This window comes from Trachypithecus francoisi, unplaced genomic scaffold (assembly GCF_009764315.1).
Source record: "Trachypithecus francoisi isolate TF-2019V2 unplaced genomic scaffold, Tfra_2.0 Lachesis_group12, whole genome shotgun sequence".
NCBI lineage: Eukaryota > Metazoa > Chordata > Mammalia > Primates > Cercopithecidae > Trachypithecus > Trachypithecus francoisi.
Window position 1 is genome coordinate 80,349,301 of NW_022681457.1, and position 17,848 is coordinate 80,367,148.

A 17,848-nucleotide genomic window follows, 5' to 3' on the forward strand; every position below is an offset into this window, starting at 1 on the left:
GAGACCAGCCTGATCAACATGGAGAAACCTACTAAAAATACAAAATTAGCCAGGCGTGGTGGTGCATGCCTGTAATCCCAGCTACTCAGGAGGCTGAGGCAGGAGAATCACTTGAACCTGGGAGGCGGAGGTTACAGTGAGCCGAGATCGCACCACTGCACTCCAGCCTGGGCAACAAGAGTGAAACTCCGTCTCAAAAAATAAAATAAAATAAATCTAAAAGAGCTGTCCAGGCCGGGCGCGGTGGCTCAAGCCTGTAATCCCAGCACTTTGGGAGGCCGAGACGGGCGGATCACGTGGTCAGGAGATCGAGACCATCCTGGCTAACACAGTGAAACCCCGTCTCTACTAAAAATACAAAAACTAGCCGGGCGAGGTGGCGGGCGCCTGTAGTCCCAGCTACTGGGGAGGCTGAGGCAGGAGAATGGCGTAAACCCGGGAGGCGGAGCTTGCAGTGAGCTGAGATCTGGCCACTGCACTCCAGTCCGGGCGACAGAGCGAGACTCCGCCTCAAAAAAAAAAAAAAAAAAAAAAAAAAGAGCTGTCCAAGAAGGAGATGTCAGTGTTTGGTCATGGAGGTGGTGCCCACCTGTAGTCCCAGCTACTCAGGAGGCTGAGGCGGGAGACCACTTGAGCCCAGGAGTTCTGGGCTGTAGTGTGCTATGCTGATCTGGTGTCCACACTAAGTTCAGCATTAGTATAGTGAGCTCCCAGGAGTGGGGCACCACCAGGTTGCCTAAGGAGGGATGAACCAGCCCAGGTCAGAAATGGAGTAGGTCAAAACTCATGCTGATCAGTGATGGGATTACTGCACTTGTGAACGGCCAGTGCACTCCACCCTTGGCAACATAGTGAGATCCCATCTCTTAAAAAAAAGAAAAAAGAATGAAAAACTGGACTTGTAATGGATCAGAAGTGGGTAGGAAGGAAGGGAAAGAGGAATCAAAGAGACTCCTACATTATTGGCTTGAGCAACTGTGTGATGATCATGCCACTTGGTATATGGAAAGATAGGAAGAGGAGCAGATTTGGAGGTGGCTGAAACAAAATTCCATTTTAGACATTGATTTTGAGATGTCTATTAATTATGCTCAGAGAAGGTCAGAGCTATAAATGTAAACTTGGGTGTTGTCAGCATATAGATGGTAGTTAAAGTGGATGCTATCAACACTGGAGATAGTTTGAGAAAAGGACAGAGGACAGAGCCTGGGGACTGTTACATTGAAGGTCCAGCAGAACAGCAAAGTCATCCAAAGAGCCTGAGAGGTTGAGATAAACAGGTAAGTGACTACTGGATTTGGCAAGACGGAGGTCACTGGTGACCGGCAAAACCAAGTGTAGTAAGATGGAAGCCTGATTGGACTGGACTGCCAAGGGAACAGGAGTTGATGGAGTGGGACATTGTCTCTAAACTCTAAACAAAGAAGTTTTGCTACGAATGAGAGCAGAAAAATGAGGTGGCAGTTAAGGGAGGGCATATTGTAGGCGGATGGGGATGCACCAAAGGAGAAACTGACACAGAAATAGAGGGCTCAATTATAAGAGCAAAGTCGTGGATGAATCACGAAAGGACAGGATCTGGAGTACCAAGAGACAAGTGGGCCTTCGGTGAGAGCAGGGGTATTTGCTCTATCATAACAAGTGGGGTAAGAAGGCTTTTATGTATCTTAGGGTCCCCAACTACTAGCATGAAGTGGGGCTGAGAGCAGGCCCTTGAGAAATGGTGGCTATGATTCTATGGCTAACAATTGCTCAGCTCTCAACTCCAGGATCACCTCCTTCTGGGGCCATCTCTGACTCCCATTTGATGCCTCTTTCAGTTCCCACATACCTAGTGTTTATCCCAACTTGGCATTTAGGAGATATTTGTAGAATGGATCATGTTTGACACACAGAGCAGATCATTTTTATACTCCCCTCCTCTAAAGATAAAATTATTACCATAGGCCGGGCACGGTGGCTCAGGCCTGTAATCCCAGCACCTTGGGAGGCCGAGACGGGCAGATCACGAGGTCAGGAGATCGAGACCATCTCGGCTGACACGGTGAAACCCCATCTCTACTAAAAATACAGAAAAGTTAGCCGGGTGTAGTGGCGGGCACCTATAGTCCCAGCTACTCAGGAGGCTGAGGCAGGAGAATGGCGTGAACCTGGGAGGCGGAGCTTGCAGTGAGCTGAGCTCGTGCCTCTGCACTCCAGCCTGAGCGACTGAGCGAGACTCCATCTCCAAAAAAAAAAGAAAAGAAAAGAAAAAAAATACAAATTGGACGGGCGTAGTGGCCGGCGCTTGTAGTCCCAGCTACTCGGGAGGCTGAGGCAGGAGAATGTCGTGAACCCGGCAGGCGGAGCTTGCAGTGAGCCAAGATCGCACCACTGCACACCAGCCTGGGCAACAAAGCAAGACTCTGTCTCAAAAAAAAAAAACAAATTATTTCCATAATTCAAATTTCATATTTTCAAATGATCATAAAAAGAAACAAATTGTAATAATGGCCAGAAAAAGGAAAGGCAAAAGTGAAAAATTTATTTGCCAAAACTTTGTATGCATACTCACATCATAAAATAAATACATAAAATTTATATTACGGCTCCAAAAAATGGAAAAGGCACACTATTTATTTCAATCATTTTCACATCTACCTGTTTAAATTTTGATCCTTTCCTTACAATCTGATATACTCCCTTATGTAAATAATCATCCAGCAACCAACAAGTCAATTTTAATAAAACCAAAACATCTAAATAAGATACAACGTAGGCAATAACACTTAGGCCACAACATTTATTTCCTTTATTCATCTTTCATTTCAAAACTATTAACAAGTTTAAAGGAATAGGTTTTCATTTCAAAGGTACATTTTTATTCAAATTCAGTAAAATATCTCATGTACAAATTAAAAATTTGCACTTAACAAACAAAAATGTTTTGCCTCTCAGTTTGCACTCTGTCCCACTGTTTTTTGTTTTGTTTTGTTTTTGAGATGGAGTCTCGCTCTCTCGCCCAGGCTGGAGTACAGTGGCGCAGTCTCAGCTCACTGCAAGCTCCACCTCCCGGGTTCACCCCATTCTCCTGCTTCAGCCTCCCGCATAGTTGGGACTACAGGCACCTGCCACCACTCCCAGCTAATTTTTTGATTATTATTATTTTTTGTAGTGGATACGGGGTTTCACCATGTTAGCCAGGATGGTCTGGATCTCCTGACTTCATGATTCGCCCTCCTTGGCCTCCCAAAGTGCTGGGATTACAGGCGTGAGCCACCGCGCCTGGCCTGTCCCACTTTTTTAACACAAAAGTCCAACTGGTTACATAGAATGACAGAATTGAAAAAAGTCAAGCCCTGTTTGTCTTTGTCATCACTGACAGTAACTCATGATTGCTTATTTTGAATCTACAGTGTAAACTTCGATGTATCTAACATCACAGGGGTTGGAGATGTGACCCTTGCCTAAAGTGAGCTCCAAACATGGGTATTGGTGTGACTATATAACCGAGCATACTCCAAATGAATTTCCACATAGAATGCAATATTTATTAAAGGATCGCTAATAAAAATGTGTTAGTATGGCCACGCACGGTGGCTCAAGCCTGTAATCCCAGCACTTTGGGAGGCCGAGGCGGGCAGGTCACAAGGTCAGGAGATCGAGACCATCCTGGCTAACACAGTGAAACCCTGTCTCTACTAAAAAAATACAAAAAACTAGCCGAGTGTGGTGGCAGGCACCTGTAGTCCCAGCTACTCGGGAGGCTGAGGCAGGAGAATGCCGTAAACCCGGGAGGCGGAGCTCACAGTGAGCTGAGATCACGCCACTACACTCCGGCCTGGGTGACAGAGTGAGACTCCATCTCAAAAAAAAAAAAAAAAAAATGTGTTAGTGTGAAGTTTATGTGTATACATAAAATCCAGTATCTACAGCAATTATTTAGAACTTAAACCAACAAAATATTTTTTAGGAGAAGGGTATTTCAATAGTATTTAAAAATTACTGGCACACAGCAATAACAAAAGGCAGACCAACTTTTAATTGGATCTATTATCGTTAAGCTCTTTATAGATATACACCCCTTCCTAGCCTGCACGTGGACAGACTGCTACCACCGCCCACTTTAATATGCCCAGGGGCTGTAAGTCTTCTTGACGCTGCCAGGTGGCCCTGTATTATCTCTGCCTGGAGTGCTCTTCCCCCATTTCTTCATCTACTAATCGCATTTGTTTTACCAACATTTAATGAGTTAGGCTACTCTCCCTTGGTGTCACCTCCTTTAGAAAGCCTTTGCTGCATCCCGACCTCCCATTTCCGTGTCCTTTTCCCAGGAGTAGTCTTTGGGTGAACTGCAAGGACCACTGGGAACTCATTTCCAAGTGACTCCTGCAGTCGGGATATGTTTTGAACCATGCCATCTGCTTGAGACGAAGTCTGGACTCAAGGTCTGGGATTAAATTCCAGCCTGAGATTTTGAAATTTGTGATTTCATCTTCCTGATTCTCACTTGCTTCATTAGCAACCAGCACCTCAGAGGATTAGTTTCCTGATTTATTAATGATCCCATTAACATCTTTATCAAATGCCTCAAAACATATCAAAATAAGACAGAGCCAGCCCCACCTTTCAGCCTTTTAATTCGGAGCCAATTTTTGTGTGGACATCTGGAATGCCTAGGGCTTGTGGGTCAGAGGAGTTTGCCCTGGGGTCCTGCCTCCTCCCCCAACCTTACACTGCACCCTATCCTCCACTGACAGTCCATCCTGGAGACACACACCTGGGCCTGGGCGTGACTCAGGGGCAGGCATGCTGCCCACCCCTCTGCCGTTTTCCCTGTTACCTCCCAGAACCCTGGTCATTCTGGGCTCCAGTCCTGGGTCCGTGAACTGTTCCCTGCAAAGTGCTGCAACTCGCTGTCTGTGGCGGCTCTGACTCCTGCATCTTTTACACACAAAACAGCAACATTAGCAAGCACCAGGCATTGTAACAGGCATATCTCATGCTTTCTCTCTTTTTTTGTGATTCAAAGAAAGGATTATCATATCCATTTATACACATGGAAAATGATTGCTGATGCTTAGAGACAAGTAGCCATCAAATCACAGGAAAGGTCATCCCCTAACCCATATGCTACAGAACGACTTCAAAACTTGTTTCTCTGCCTGGAGTGTCCTTCCCACTCATCACTAGTGCTTCCCCCACCCGACTCCTACCTGTCTTGTGCCTTCCCTGATACCCAGGCTGGCCTAGGTGCCTCCTCTGCACTCGCACTGCCCCGGGTTACCCATATGTTAGTACAGAGAACTGATTGCTTTTGTAGTTACTGATGATGTGGTTGTTATCTGTTTGCTTAAGAGAATCTTCTTTTTCTGCCTTCTGCCCTCCTGCTCGAAGCGCCACATATGTACATTCTGTTCTGTTGCCTCTCTTTGGTGCTCCTCAAAGTGTGGTCTGTGATTAACAACGGTTTGCAAATTTCACCAGTCTGCAACTGGATAGCTACAGAAATTGAAAGAAGCTGTCTTGAAATTTCTTGAACTCTTGGGCTCAAGGGATCCTCCCACTTCAGCCTCCCAAAATGCTGGGATTACAGGCATAAGGCACAGCACCCAGCCATGAAGTAATTTTTGAACAAACTGAGGTTATCTATGAGAAATGGGAATGTCCAGGAAGCAGTTAGATAGATGAGCTAGAGGCTCAGGAAACAAAGTCTGGGGCTGGAGGTATGGATTTCAGAGTTGAAGCCATTAGAGCAAACAAGAGCCCCTGAGATGTGGAATGAAAAGGGGAGCATCTAAGGACAAACCTCTGGGTACCTACCACTGTGTCTGCCACATGGGAGAAGATTAGGAACCCTTTGTTAAACAAAGAGGTAGATAGACATGAACCTAAGCCTCTTTCATGCTCAGTCCAAGCTTTCCTTACTAACCCTATTTTATTCTTTTTTTTTTTTTTTTTTGAGACAGAGTCTCGCTCTGTCGCCCAGGCTGGAGTGCAGTGGCCGGATCTCGGCTCACTGCAAGCTCCGCCTCCCAGGTTTACGCCATTCTCCTGCCTCAGCCTCCGGAGTAGCTGGGACTACAGGCGCCCGCCACCTCGCCCGGCTAGTTTTTTTGCATTTTTTAGTAGAGACGGGGTTTCACCGGGTTAGCCAGGATGGTCTCGATCTCCTGACCTCGTGATCCGCCCGTCTCGGCCTCCCAAAGTGCTGGGATTACAGGCTTGAGCCACCGCACCCGGCCTATTTTATTCTTAAATTGCACAGCTTCAAAGAGACACTGCTGGGGCTGACAGTGAGGTAAGAAAGATGACCACAAAAGGAAAGGCTCAAGTCCAGGTGCGATGACTCACATCGGTAATCGCAGCACTTTACAAGGCCGAGGTGGGAGAATTGCTTGAGCCTAGGAGCTCCAGACCAGCCTGGGCAACAAAGCAAGACCCCATCTCTACAAAAATAAAAAGTAAAAATAGACAGCACGATGGCAAGTGCCTGTAGTCCTAGTACTTGGGAGGCTAAGGTGGGAGGATTGCTTGAGCCCAGGAGTTCAAGGTTAAAGTGAGCTATGTTTGTGCCACTATACTCCAGCCTGGATAAAAAGAGTGAGACCCTGATGAAAAGAAATAAAGAGAAAGAAAAAAAGGAAGGAAGGAGGAAGGAAGGAAGGAAGGAAGGAAGGAAGGGAGAGAGGGAGGGAGGGAAAGAAAGAAAGACAAGAAAGAAAGAAAGGAAGGAAGGGGCCGGGCACGGTGGCTCAAGCCTGTAATCCCAGCACTTTGGGAGGCCGAGACGGGCGGATCACGAGGTCAGGAGATCGAGACCATCCTGGCTAACACTGTGAAACCCCGTCTCTACTAAAAAATACAAAAAACTAGCCGGGCGAGGTGCTGGGCGCCTGTAGTCCCAGCTACTCGGGAGGCTGAGGCAGGAGAATGGTGTGAACCCGGGCGGCGGAGCTTGCAGTGAGCTGAAATCCGGCCACTGCACTCCAGCCTGGACGACAGAGTGAGACTCTGTCTCAAAAAAAAATAAAAATAAAAATAAAAAAAGAAAGGAAGGAAGGGAGGGAGGGAGGGAGAAAACATTAGAGAGAGCTGGAGTAATCAGTCCTGAACCTGGAGGTTTGCTGGGAGATGAAGATGAAGCTGGAAGAAAAAGTCAGAGCCAGATTTTGAAGGTACAGGCTTAGACTTCATCATAAATTATAGGTAGATGCTTTCTGTTTCCTGACAGTGTAAAGAAGAAAAGGACAGAGGTACAAGTATTGCACCATTGTTTGTAATAGTAAAGGAAATTTGGAAACAACCTAAATACTTACCAATAGGAGAATAAATACATGTTGGTACGGTCAAACAATGGGAATCCAACTTCAATTAGAATGAATAAATTAGAATGTCATGTGTCATCATAAATCTCAAAAATGCAATCTGCTGAGCATAATGTGGTATCCTGGGTGGGATCCTGAAAAAGGACATTAGTGGAAAAACTGGTGAAATTTGAATAAAGTCTGTAGTTTAGTTAACAGTATTGTATCAATGTTTATTTCTTAGTTTTTGTTTTATTTTGTTTTGAGATGGAGTCTTGCTCTGTTGCCCAGGTTGGAGTGCAATGGCGCGATCTCGGCTCACTGCAACCCTCTCCCGGGTTCAGGCGATTCTCCTGTCTCAGCCTCTGGAGTAGCTGGGACTACAGGCGCGTGCCACCATGCTCAGCTAATTTTTTTTATTTTTAGTAGAGACAGGGTTTCACCATGTTAGTCAGGATGGTCTGAATCTCCTGACCTCGTAATCTGCCCACCTCAGCCTCCCAAAGTGCCAGGATTACAGGCTATTTCTTAGTTTTGGTAAATGCACCACAGTTATGTATGATGTTGACATTAGAAGCTGACTGAAAGGCAGACAGTAACTGTACTACTTTTGCAACTTTCCTATAAACTAAAATTATTCCCAAATGAAAAGGTTTAAAAATATAAGCTCAAAGAAAAAAAGCAAGTTGCAAAGGAATTCATGCAAAATAACAGCATTTACAAAAAGCTTTAAAACATGCAAAATAGTAGAAATTGTTTATGGATACACCAACGTATGTAATAAAGACATAAAAACATTCATGTTTTTCAATGTGATTTGAGATAGTAAGATTAAGAAAAACATAGGCCCAGCATGGTGGCTTATGCCTGTAATCCCAGTGCTTTAGGAGGCTGAGGCAGGTGGATCACTTGAGCCCAGGAGTTTGAGACCAACCTGGGCAACACAGTGAGACTTCTTCATCTCTACAAAGCATTAAAAATATATATATATAGCTGGGAGTGGTGGTGTGCACTTGTGGTCCCAGCTGCTAGGGAGGCTGAAGTAGGAAGATTAATTGAGGCCAGGAGATCGAGGCTGCAGTGGGCCATGATCACGCCACTGCATTCCAACCTGGGTGGCAGAGAGAGCTTTTCTCAAAAAAAAAGGAAAACAAAACAATGTGTTTAATTAACTTTTTTTTTTTTTTAAAGATGGGGTTTCGCTTTGTTGCCCAGTCTGGTCTCAAATCCTGGGCTCAAAGCAATCCTCCTGCCTTGGCCTCCCAAAGTGCTAGGATTACAGGTGTGAGCCACCATGCCAGCTGAAGCACAATTCTGACCAATATTTTGTATAAGTAGTAGTAAGGTTCTACAATACATCTGTTCAAATATAATCCCCAAGATCTTTAGCTAACTTTTTTTTTTTCTTCTTTAGCTAATCTTATTTATTTATTTATTTTGAGATGGAGTTTCACTCTTGCTGTACAGGCTGGAGTGCAACCTCACCACCACCTCTGCCTTCCAGGTTCAAATGCTTCTCCTACCTCAGCCTCCTGAGTAGCTGGGATTACAGGCATGCACCACCACGCCCGGCTAATTTTTTTTTTATTTTTAGTAGAGACGGGGTTTGTCCATGTTGCTCAGGCTGGTCTCAAACTCCCAACATCAGGTGATCAGGTGCCCGCCTTGGCCTCCCAAAGCACTGGGATTACAGGAGTGAGCCACCACGCCCGGCCAGCTAACTTTAAAATCTAGGTTAAATATGAAGTAATAATTTTTGGGTATGTGGATAATTTCTAATTAATATAGAATGCTCAAACATGGGTCACCAAGCATAGTCTGTCTACCTTTACTTCTTACTTTTCTATATTACGGAGTGGCTTAACCTTTGGGTCATTTTCTTTTTTTTTTTTTTTTTTTTTTTTTTTTTTTTTTTTTTTTTTTTTTTTTTTTTTTGAGACGGAGTCTCGCTCTGTCGCCCGGACTGGAGTGCAGTGGCCAGATCTCAGCTCACTGCAAGCTCTGCCTCCTGGGTTTACGCCATTCTCCTGCCTCAGCCTCCCGAGTAGCTGGGACTACAGGCGCCAGCCACCTCGCCCGGCTAGTTTTTGTATTTTTAGTAGAGACGGGGTTTCAGCGTATTAGCCAGGATGGTCTCGATCTCCTGACCTCGTGATCCGCCCGTCTCGGCCTCCCAAAGTGCTGGGATTACAGGCTTGAGCCACCGCGCCCGGCCCAACCTTTGGGTCATTTTCATGAGTGTTTTCATTTCATTGCCATTTTAAGAAAGTATAGGCCAGGCCCGGTGGCTCACGCCTATAATTCCACACTTGGGGAGGCAGGGGCGGGCAGATCACTTGAGATCAGGAGTTCCAGACCAGCCTGGCCAACATGGTGAAACCTCGTCTCTACTAAAAATACAAAAACTAGCCGGGCGTGGTGGCACATGCCTGTAATCCCAGCTACTGAGGAGGCTGAGGCAGGAGAATTGTTTGAACTCGGGAGGTGGAGGTGCAGTGAGCCAAGATCGGGTCATTGCACTCCAGCCTGGGTGACAGGGTGAGACGTTATCTCAAAAAAAAAAAAAAAAAGGTATGAAAAGGACATATATGGCTGTGGGGGTCATATTATGTGTTCTTTGTAAACACTGTTGATTTGATAAAATGTTTGTATATCATAGAGAGTCCTCAATGCCCTACCTCCCAGTTCTCTCCCTGAAACAGAACTTAGCTACTTAGGTAAAGTTGGAATGAGTGTGATTGATAAAGTTGGAAGGAGGATGATTGATACCGGGACCAACAGAGGCAGAGGAGTATGTCTGTGTGTTCGGTATTCAGATTATTCTCTCCATGAGAAAACAAAAGCAATTCTTAAACATGAGATTAATCCTATTCCAGCAGGTACAGTTTAAAAAAATCAAATAAACTGAAACATATGTTTGTATTATACTCTACACTGGTAAAATCAGGAAAAAGATGTTAGTTTTTAGGGCAAAATCATCAAACCAGTCTGACTTGTCCAAGGATTAAACCTTTCCTGATTGCATGAACCATGGATTCTTGTATAAAATTGCTTCTGAGCTAGCAGTTTCTATGAAAAAGGTTTTTGTTTTGTTTTGCTTATCCCATTTAAAGTATTAGGAGTTCAGCTTCTTTGTTTTCTGGGAGTTTGGGCAAAATTGGATTTACAAAAGCTCTTACTGGTCTCTATAAACCAATCAGGACAAAGCCCCTTTAATTTAAATCTTTACAATCTAATTTGTTAATACCCTCAGGAGGTAGAAAAATTTTCCCCATTCACACAATGAGATTTAAGGCTTTTCTCATTTACAGGCCTAGAGACTCCAGAGTTTGCAGCTTCATTTTTATAACTCTTCATCGGTCAGTAGCCACAGAACCACAAAAACTCACCAGTTCAGACACATCTCAAAGGGCTCTTCTCCTTCTTTTGGGCACAAAAGAGTTTAAGTGACTTGATCTCACAAATAAACAATCTGTCATAGAAAAAGAGCTAACAGGCTGGGCACGGTGGCTCATGCCTGTAATCCCATCACTTTGGGAGGCCAAGGTGGGCAGTTCACCCGAGGTCAGGAGCTAGAGACCAGCCTGGCTAACATTGTGAAATTCCATTTCTACTAAAAATACAAAAAATTTGCAGGGTGTGGTGGCACGCACCTGTAATCCCAGCTACTTTGGAGGCTGAGGCAGGAGAATCACTTGAACCCAGGAGGCGGAGGGTGCAGCGAGCTGAGATCGCGCTATTGCACTCCAGTTTGGGCAACAAGAGGGAAACTCTGTCAAAAAAACAAACAAAAAAAAAGAGCTAACAAACCAGATTCTCTGTCATCTCTCATCTATCAGAGACTAGATCCCACCAGCCACCCAGCAGAGATCATCAGTGGTCAAACCATGAAACCAGGCTCCTAACCAAGGCTGCTACCTACCCAGGTGGAAGCTCACCACCCTGAACAAATTCAACTTGAATGTGTGGGCTACCTTCTCATCCCGATCCCCTGCATTCATGGACAGGCTATGGAACAGCCAAAATACAAGCTAGATGAGTCACAAGCAGCCCTAGCCAATAACCAGAAACTGAAAGAATCAGAAGGAAAAATGGGGAAACCGTTAGCAAAAGTATAGTTCCAGTGCTTCTTGGGTTTCACTCCAGAAGTTGAGAAGAGACATTAAATGGGTTTAAACAATTTGTGAGATTCTATTGCTAATTCCAACAGAAGGCAACTGGACAGAGCTTCCACTGCTGAATTCCCAGCATGAATATAAGGGAGAAGACAGCAAGGTCTTGGGAAAGAAAGAGGCTCTACACAGCAGGTGACTGGTTAGTTGAATAATCTGAAACTCAGTGGGGGTACAAACATGAAACTTTTATTATCCTCCAGTCACTGCCTTCAACTCAGTTTTGTCATGTTTCCCTTTTCTGTGCCTTAACAATATCTTGGGCGGGCTCATTCGTGTTCTAGTCATTCGATATACAATAGTCTTCTCTTATCCAAGATGATACGTTCTAAGATGCTTAATGGTTACCTGAAACTGAATAATATCAGACCCTATATATGCTATGTTTGTTTCCTAAAAACACATACCTATGATAAAGTTTACTTTATAAATTACGCATAGTAAGAGTTTTTTTTTTTTTTTTTTTTTTGAGACGGAGTCTCGCTCTGCCGCCCAGGCTGGAGTGCTGTGGCCGGATCTCTGCTCACTGCAAGCTCCGCCTCCCGGGTTCACGCCATTCTCCTGCCTCAGCCTCCCGAGTAGCTGGGACTACAGGCGACCGCCACCTCGCCCGGCTAGTTTTTTGTATTTTTTAGTAGAGACGGGGTTTCACCGTGTTAGCCAGGATGGTCTCAATCTCCTGACCTCGTGATCCGCCCGTCTCGGCCTCCCAAAGTGCTGGGATTACAGGCTTGAGCCACCGCGCCCGGCCATAAGAGTTTAACAGTAATAATAGAACAATTATAACAATATGCCAGCATCACTACTCTAGCACTCAGGGGCCATTATTAAGTAAAATAAGGGTTACTTGAACATAAGCATTGCGATACCGCGACAGTTGATCTGATAACCGAGACCTTTACCAAGCGACTAATGAGGGGGTAGCATATACAGAGTGGAGACGCTGGACAAACGGATAAGTCAAAGAAATGATTCCTCCTGAGCAGGATGGAGTGGAATTGCTTGAGATCTTACCATGCTACTCAGAACAACACGCAATTTAAAACTTATGAATTGTTTCTGGATTTTCTCATTTAATAATTTCAGAGTGTGGTCGACCTCAGGTAACTGAAACCGCAGATACCTGAGGAAGGAGGAAGGACTACTGTAATTTAAAACTCCAGTCTCGGCTGGGCACGGTGGCTTATGCCTGTAATCCCAGCACTTTGGGAGGCCGAGGCAGGTGGACCACCTGAGGTCAGGAGTTCGAGACCAGCCTGGCCAAAATGGTGAAACCCTGTCTCTACTTAAAAATACAACAATTAGCTGGGCGAGGTGGCAGGCGCCTGTAATCCCAGCTACTCAGGAGGCTGAGGCAGGAGAATTGCTTGAACTCAGAAGGCGGAGGCTGCAGTGAGCCGAGATCGTGCCATTGCACTCCAGCTTGGGAGACAAGAGTGAGACTCAGTCTGAAAACAAAACAAAACAACAACAACAAAAAAACCCTCCAGTCTCACATTCATCAACCCATCACCATCATCATTACATTCCCACCTCTCTCCTCCTCCCCACCCCCTCTCCCATCCTGAAAGAGAATCATCTCTGCACTCTTCAGCCAGATAAACCAGAGATAACTGACCATTTCAAGCTTCTTTCTTCTGCTCCATTTGAATAAAAAAGGTATGCTCAACAGATAATGGATTGAATGAAAGAGCAGACCACACCTTTTTTCTTCTCTAAATTCCTTGTGTCAAAGTCTGACCTGTGTGGGGATGGGAGGGTGAGGAAGAGGCTAAACTAGATTTGAGATCTGTTATCCGTACATTTCTCTTTTGCCTCTGTCTGTCTCCCAGTCTGTGACTTCTTAGCTTCCTTCATTCCCTTCTTGTCTCTCCGGAGAGCCCTATCTCCCTTTAATTTCCTCCTGCTTCCCATTGCAGTCCTAACCCTCCCCCATACTCACCATGGGAAGTGAAGAAGTTATATCTGAAATCTTGACTTGAGTAATTTCTTTCAAAGTTTCTTTTTGGAATCTGGGGAAGAATTTCTTTTTTTTTTTTTTTTTTTTTTTTTGAGACGGAGTCTCGCTCTGTTGCCCAGGCTGGAGTACAGTGGCCGGATCTCAGCTCACTGCAAGCTCCGCCTCCCGGGTTTACGCCATTCTCCTGCCTCAGCCTCCCGAGTAGCTGGGACTACAAGCGCCCGCCACCTCGCCCGGCTAGTTTTTTATATTTTTTAGTAGAGACGGGGTTTCACCGTGTTAGCCAGGATGGTCTCGATCTCCTGACCTTGTGATCCACCCGACTCAGCCTCCCAAAGTGCTGGGATTACAGGCTTGAGCCACCGCGCCCGGCCTGGGGAAGAATTTCTATATGGAGAGACTGTCAACCTTGATAGTCCCCAACATCCCCACAACTCTTAGACTTCTTTATGAATCTGCCTCAATTTTCTTTTTTCTTTTTTTTTTTTTTTTTTTTTGAGGCGGAGTCTTTCTCTGTCGCCCGGACTGGAGTGCAGTGGCCGGATCTCAGCTCACTGCAAGCTCCGTCTCCCAGGTTTATGCCATTCTCCTGCCTCAGCCTCCCGAGTAGCTGGGACTACAGGCGCCCGCCACCTCGCCTGGCTAGTTTTTGTATTTTTAGTAGAGACGGGGTTTCACCGTGTTCGCCAGGATGGTCTCGATCTCCTGACCTCGTGATCCGCCCGTCTCGGCCTCCCAAAGTGCTGGGATTACAGGCTTGAGCCACCACGCCCGGCCTGAATCTGCCTCAATTTTCACTCTGGAGAAAGTAAGGGTGTAAAGGAAGTGTATCAGAATAGGGATGGGGTGTAGTGGGGATAGGATGGAGATAGCAATGGGAGCTGGGATTCACCTGGAGCTGGAGATTGAGACAGATGGGAAAACAGACAGAAATGAAGATAGCGATATGGATGCAATGGAGACCAGATGGGGATGGGGTTGGGGAAGAATCTGAGGATGGAGAGAGGGACAGAGAAGGAGATAAGTGGGAATGGAATAGAGATGGGCAGGTGGTTCTGTAGGGATCCTTGGCCCCTCCCTGGGACCTACGAACTCAGAACCCGTAAGGAGATGGGAATGGCGATGGAAGGAGAGTGGAAGCAGGAATAGGATGGAATTATGAAGTGTGTGGCATCAGGCTGGGAACAGTACACTCACAGCTTTCTCCCTTCCTTCCTTCCTTCCTTCCTTCCTTCCTTCCTTCCTTCCTTCCTCTTTCCTTTCTGAGATGGGATCTCACTATGTTGCCCAGGCTGGTCTTAAACTCCTCAGCTCAAGCAATCCTCCCACCTGAGCCTCCCAAAGTGCTGAGATTACAGGCGTGAGCCACTGAACCTGGCTGCAGAGGCCGCTTTCCACTTGGAAATGCTCTAGCTTCTTGCCAGAAGCAAGGACTTCACCAGGGAGCTTGTTAGAACCCTGGTCCTTCCCTGGGACCTACTAAACCAGAATCTGCATTTAGTAAGAGTCCCCAGTGTGCACACTAAAGTTTAAGAAGCACTGTTCTATAAAAAAAATTAAAAAGAAAAAAAAGGGAAATAGAAGTAAATCAATGCATTGTGTGGAAACTTGAAAATATATATATATATATGCAAAATATTTTTACAATAAGATTATAAAGGAAAAGAAATAATGAAAAAGAAGCACTGCTGTAGCAAGTCGCATGGCTGAAGCAGCGGCCACTTGCCTTTCCCAGGCCACACTGCTGTTTCTGGCCCTCTGCATTGATGCATTTCCTCTGGCCATCCTGTCTGTCAAATTCAGGAAAGAGGAGACTGGCATCATGAAAACTTCAGGTTATGCCTTGTGGGTTTTTTTTTAATCCTTTATAAGCACCATTCATTTTAAAAACTTTTAATGTTTTTAAAACATTTCACCACCACCCACTTCAAAAATTAGAATTTACCCAGCACTCGAAAAGCAGCCCCTCATCCATACTAGACTTCCCTCAGGTCACACACCCCATTCTGTGTCCAGAGGTAAGCACGATCTTGAATTGTATGTTGGCTACTTGCTTGTTTTCCGTTTCACCACTTACATACACAACTCTCAACAATATAGTTTCATTTGGCTTGTTTTCTGACTTACTTTTTTCTTTTTCTCTAGGGACAGACAGTAGACAGGATCTCCCTCTGCCATATCATGGCTCACTGCAGCCTTAAACTCCTGCCTCAAGTGATCCACACACCTCAGCCTCCTGAGTAGCTAGGGCTCCAGGCATGCTCCACCATACCTGACTAATTTTATTTTAAATTTTTGTACAAACAGAGTTTGGCTATGTTGCCTAGGATTCTTTTTTTTTACATTTATATAAATGGAGTAATTTGTATCTTACTTCATGTACTCGATCTATAAGATTCATAGTGCTGTAGTTCAGTCATTCCCATTGCTGAATAATTTCCACCGTATGAATATATCACAATATATTTCTCAATTATGTTATTGATGAACAATAGGGTTGTTGGATTATTGTTAAAATGCTGCTATGCCACTCCTACACGAGTGGGCCCAGTGTCCGCATCAGCTCTTCGAGTTTCTCCCGAGTGGGCAGCAGCAGCTTCTGGACTGACCTGGGCAGAGGCTATGGTGGGACCGGCGGCATGGGAGGCATCACCGTCGTCACAGTCAACCAGAGCCTGCTGAGCCTCCCAACCTCCACGGAGGTGAACCCCAACATCTAGGCCGTGCGTACCCAGGAGAAGGAGCATATCAAGACCCTCAACAAGTTTGCCTCCTTCATTGACAGGATACGGTTCCTGGGGCAGCAGAACAAGATGCTGGAGACCAAGTGGAGCCTCCTGCAGCAGCAGCAGACGACTCGGAGCAACATGGACAACATGTTTGAGAGCTACATCAACACCTTAGGCAGTAGCTGGAGACTCTGGGCCAGGAGAAGCTAAAGCTGGAGGCGGGGCTTGACAACATGCAGGGCCTGGTGGAGGACTTCAAGAGCAAGTACCAGGATGAGCTCAATAAGCCTACAGAGATGGAGAATGAATTTGTCCTCATCAAGAAGGATGTGAATGAAGCTTACATGAACAAGGTAGAGCTAGAGTCTTGCCTGGAAGGGCTGACTGACAAGATCAACTTCCTCAAGCCGCTGTGTGAAGAGGAGATCCGGGAGCTGCAGTCCCAGATCTCGGCCACATCTGTGGTGCTGTCCATGGACAACAGCTGCTCCCGGGACACGGACAGCATCATCGCTGAGGTCAAGGCGCAGTAGGAGATCACCAACAGCAGCCGGGCTGAGGCTGAAAGCAGGTACCAGATCAAGTATGAGGCGCTGCAGACGCTGTCTGGGAAGCACTGGGATGAGGTGCAGCATACAAAGACTGAGATCTCTGGGATAAACCAGAACATCAGTGAGCCCCAGGCTGAGACTGAGGGCCTCAAGGGCCAGAGGGCTTCCCTGGAGGCCGCCATCGCAGAGGCCAAGCAGCCGGAGGAGCTGACAGTTAAGGACGCCAACGCCAAGCTTTCCAAGCTGCAGGCCGCCCTGCAGCCGGCCAAGCAGGACATGGCGCGGCAGCTGCATGAGTACCAGGAGCTGATGAACGTCAAGGTGGCCCTGGACATCGAGATCGCCACCTACAGGAAGCTGCTGGAGGGCGAGGACAGCCGGTTGGAGACTGCGATGCAGAACGTGAGTAATACGAAGACGACCAGCGGCTATGCAGGTGCACTGAGCTCGGCCTATGGGGGCCTCACCAGCCCCGGCCTCAACTACGTCCTGGGGTCCAGCTTTGACTCTGGCATGGGCTCCAGCTCCTTCAGCCGCACCAGCTCCACCAGGGCCGTGGTTGTGAAGAAATCGAGACCTGCATCAGAAAGCTGGTGTCTGAGTCTTCTAACGTCCTGCCCAAGTGAACAGCCACGGCAGCCCCTCCCAGCCTGATCCTCCTGCGGCTGCCCCAGAGCGCGGGAGGGAGACTGCTGTGCACGGGAGCATGGGGAACAGGAGACCCACCTGAGGCTCAGCCCTAGCCTTCAGCCCACCTGCGGGGAGTTTACCGCCTGGGGATACCCCCCTTGTCCATGTCTCCAGCTACAAAACAATTCAATTGTGCTGTACTTTTCTTCTTCTTCTCCTTTCTTCTTCTTCTTCTTCTTCTTCTTCTTCTTCTTCTTCTTCTTCTTCTTCTTCTCTTCTTCTCTTCCTTCTTCTTCTCTTCTTCTTCTTCTCTTCTTCTTATTCTTCTTCTTTTCTTTCTTCTTCTTCTTCCTTCTTCTTCTTCTTCTTCTTCTTCTTCTTCTTCTTCTTCTTCTTCTTCTTCTTCTTCTTCTTCTTCTTCTTTTTCTTCTTCTTCTCTTCTTCTTCTTCTTCTTCTTCTTCTCTTCTTCTTTTCCTCCTCCTCTCCTCCTCCTCCTCCTTCTTTCTTCTTTTCTTCTTT

The 17,848-nt window shown here is 46.2% G+C and overlaps 1 pseudogene; it reads left to right on the forward strand.

Moving 5' to 3' along the window:
* Positions 1-15,934: 15,934 nt before the first annotated feature.
* Positions 15,935-17,572, forward strand: LOC117093556 (annotated as a pseudogene).
* Positions 17,573-17,848: the final 276 nt, after the last annotated feature.